Source organism: Empidonax traillii, unplaced genomic scaffold (genome assembly GCF_003031625.1).
Source record: "Empidonax traillii isolate 1590-97213 ecotype Southwest subspecies unplaced genomic scaffold, ASM303162v1 scaffold1442:size118219, whole genome shotgun sequence".
Lineage (NCBI taxonomy): Eukaryota > Metazoa > Chordata > Aves > Passeriformes > Tyrannidae > Empidonax > Empidonax traillii.
The window spans coordinates 4,370-8,217 of NW_020956635.1; positions in this window are offsets into that span (position 1 = coordinate 4,370).

Consider the following 3,848-nt stretch of genomic DNA (forward strand, 5'->3'; position numbering starts at 1 on the left):
AAAAAAAAAGAGGCAGTAAAAGTAGTTAATCAGTGCCAGGAAAAAAATTCTCTTTTTTTTTTTTTTTAATTTTTTAGCTCCAACTTTGAGTGGTTTTTTTAGACTCTGAGGACATCCATCAGAAACGCAGACTTGCTCTAAGACAGTTGAAGACGTTTCCTTTATTTAATTCCTTTCGGTCTTCCCTCCCTGTCCCTTCTGCTCCACACAACATAGGCTTTTGGATATTTTTGGAATTTCCTTATTTTCAGAGAAGGTTGTGGATTTTGGGGGTGTTTTTTTTCGGGGGGAGGGGAGTGGATTTCTGATTTGTTTCCTTGGGTTGTTTTTAATTCCTTTTTGAAATGAGTGTGATCCTGTGAAATGCGTTTCCTCCCGAGAGGGCACGGATGGATTTGAGCGTCCTCGGGCTGTGCCCTGAGCCCGGCTGGGCTTTGTCCCAGGGTTTTAGCCAGGATTTGGCTGTGGATTTGCTTTGGGAGCAGCGATGGGGCAGCAGGAACGAGCGGTGCTTGAGCTTGGGAGGCTTCAGGTGTCAGTCGGTTGGACCCAGAGCCTGGGAATTGGCCTCGGAGCAGTGCTTGGGAATAACTGATCCAGGCTGGAATTAACTTGGGATGACCAACAGTGGCTCCACATCGTCGTGGGGAATCAGCCTTTCTTCACATTTTGGTTCTAACTTTGGTCTGTGTTCTGACTCCTCGGTGATCGGGGATGAGATTCCAGAGCGGAGCGAGACCAGCCGGAGGCTCTGAAATCCGGAATTTTCTCCCGGAGACCGCGCAGGTGCAGCCAGCTGGGAACACACACGTGCAAACTACCTCAGAGCTGCTGGGGGGGACGGGGGTCCCTCATCCCCCCTGGGGCAGGACCTGACCCCCGGCACCCCCAGCTCAGCAGGGACCCTTCCCAGGCCGTGGGGAGGAATTTCCGGCATCCCGGCGTTGGGGCTGGCTGCGTGGGGCTGGGAGAGGAGGAGGACAAGGGCCCAGGAAGGTTCTGGAGGGTGCCAGGAGGGCGGGGGGGTGGGAGAGTGCCCGAGTTGGACCCCTGGAACAGTCAGCCCCGGGCTGACTCCGGAGCGCGCTCGATCCCGGCTTTCTGGACGTGATGGAATTCCTGTAGTTTGCTGTTGGAAGATGGAATTCATCAGGGCGTGGCAGTGGGATTCTCCACCGGATGGAGGTGGTGGAATGTTCTGCCAAACCACGGCACTGGGATGCTCCGTTGGCCCACGGCACGTCCCGTCCCCTCCGGCACGTCTGAGCGTGGGGTTACGATCCATGGGCAGGATTTGGGTGCTGTGGAGCAGCACGAGCCGACTCCCAGAGGGATATTTTCCTTAAAAGCAAGATTAATTACTGAATGAATTAATTACAGAATAATTTAAGCCCTGGGAGTTGGGGTGTGCGACAACTGAAGGCATTTTTTGGGATCAGTTTGGGAAACGGGCTCTGCAAATCAACGCCATGTCCAGAGGGAAGGAGCTTCCCGGTGTTTTGGGGCAGGGAAAGGCTGACCTGGAGCACGGCCCCAGCTGTCCCTCACTCGGTGCATCACCCCGGGGAATCGTTGGGATTGACTGGAATCAGGGTGGGAAGGAATCCCTTAAGTATCCAGAAGTGCTGGTTCGTTGGAAGCGCGTCCGGATTCACCTCGGGATGGAATTCCTTGGAATTCCTTGAGGAGGAAATCTGGCCTTAAACCATGACCCCTCCCTGTGCCTGCCTGGGCTTTTGTGGATGAGTTAAAACCAGGCAAACATTTGGGGTGGCTCCAGAGGAGGGAAACCCGCCGTGAATCCCGGATATTCCCAGAGCCCGGAATGGCTGGTGCCCGGCCCAGGCACGACCTTCTATATAACCAAGTCAGTTTTGTTTATCTACCTCTTAGCCAATAGATGAACTGTAGGTAGTGGCAACTCCACAGGCTGTAGTTTAGGGGAAAATTAAAATAAAATTTAAAAAAAACTAAAAAAAAAAGAAAAATTACTCTCTTTTTCCAAAGAAAAATGTTCTTTAAGAATAGAATTTATGGGCTTTCTTTTCACTTTAAAGTGACCGTTAGTTGGTAAAGCTCCAGACCTCACCAGTCCCAAATTTTTGGGTTGTGATTGATTTTATAATCTTTTTTTTTTTTAAATACTCGGTCTTCCATGATTTTTTTGTTGTTGCTGTTTTCCTTTAGAACTTGGAGATTTCCTTCTTCCCTCTCCAATCCACCTCCATCCTCCTCACTTTCCCCACCTCCCTGTGTTGGGCTCGAGGGGGAATTGCAGTTGGTAATTTTGTTGGGGTTTTATTTTTCCAGTGGTTTGGGTTTTTTTGGGGGGGGAGAGGGAGAGGGGCTTTTTTGGGGTGATGGGAGGTTGGGGGGCTGATGGAGCTGAATTTGGGGCGCTGCATCATCAGTTTGGGGACACCCAGTGCCACATGGGTGCACCCAAGGGTGCTGCTTCTCCAAGACAATTTCAGGCTGTTTAGGTTAAAAAAAAATAAAATTGTACTTTCTGTGATATTGTTTTTCCTCTTTTCTGCTGATTTTTGCCTTTTCCCCCTCTCCTCTTGCCTCTTCTAATCCATGTTCTTTCCCTGTTCCCCTGGCAGGAGGGATGTGGAGTTGGGATTGTGGATAGATTTGGGCTCCGTTTCTTTTCCAATGAGGATGGTTTTCTTTTTTTCTTTTTTTCTTTTTTTTTTTTTCTTTTTTTTTGCCACAAACCGCTTTATTTCCACTGTTTTTAAAAATAAAGAGAAAAAACAGACAGAGAAACAAGAAAAAAATTGAAGTGTTTGTGTGGTTTTATGGGGTTGGGGGAGGAAAAAAAAGAAAGGGATGAAAATGGAGAAATTAAAGGGAAATTTAAGGGGGCAATTGAGGAAAATTTGAGGGGAAAAGAGAAATGAAGTGGGAAAGGGTAATGGAAAATAAAAAGAGGGAAAGGGGAACCGAAAAAATGATAGAGGGAGAAATAAAGGGGTGCATTAATGGGGAATTAAGGAATTAAAGGGAAAATAAAAGGAAAATAAATCAAGAGGGGAAAGAAATAAAGGGAACAGGAAAAATAGGGAAGTAGGGGAAGAGAAGGCTGAATAGAGGGGAAGGAGATGGGGGAAACAGAGAAAAAGTATTAAATAAAGGGAAATGGTGAAAAGAGATATGGGGGAATAAAGGGGAAAGAGAGGAAAAAAGTAAAGGGAAAAATAGTGGAGATAATACAGGAAAAGTTGATAAAAAAAGTTGATAGGATGGAAAAGGGAGGGAATAGAGGGGGAAAGAAATACAGAAGGAAAATAGAGGAAAATTAGATTAAGGGGGGGAAACTGGAGAGAAAAAGGAATGGGGGGAAGAAAAAAACAAATGGGAGATGAAAAAGCTGGGGAGTAGAGGGGAGAAAAGAAATAAAGGGTTTAAGCAGGGAAAGGGAGAAATAAAGGACAAATGGAGAAATAAAGGGGAACTAGAGGACAAAAAGTAAAGGGGGGAATAGAGGAAAAAAGAGAAATAAAGAGGAAATAGATGAAAAATAGAGGAAGGGGAAATAGAGGGAAAAGGTGAAATAAAGGGGGAAATAGGGAAAGAGGAAATTGAGAAATAGAAGGGGGAAAGAAAAATAAAGAGGTGAATATAGAAAAATGGATAAGGAAATGGAAAACAGAGTGGAAAATAAAAGTAGCAAATAAGAGGAAAAGAGGGAAAAGGAGAAATAAAGGGGTACATAGAGAAAGGGAAAAATAGAGGAGAAATAGAGGGGGAAATAAGGGGGAAATAGAGGGAAAATGGATAAATATATGGAAAAGTAGAGTGGCAAATAAAGTGGGAAATATAGATGAAAATACAGACACAAG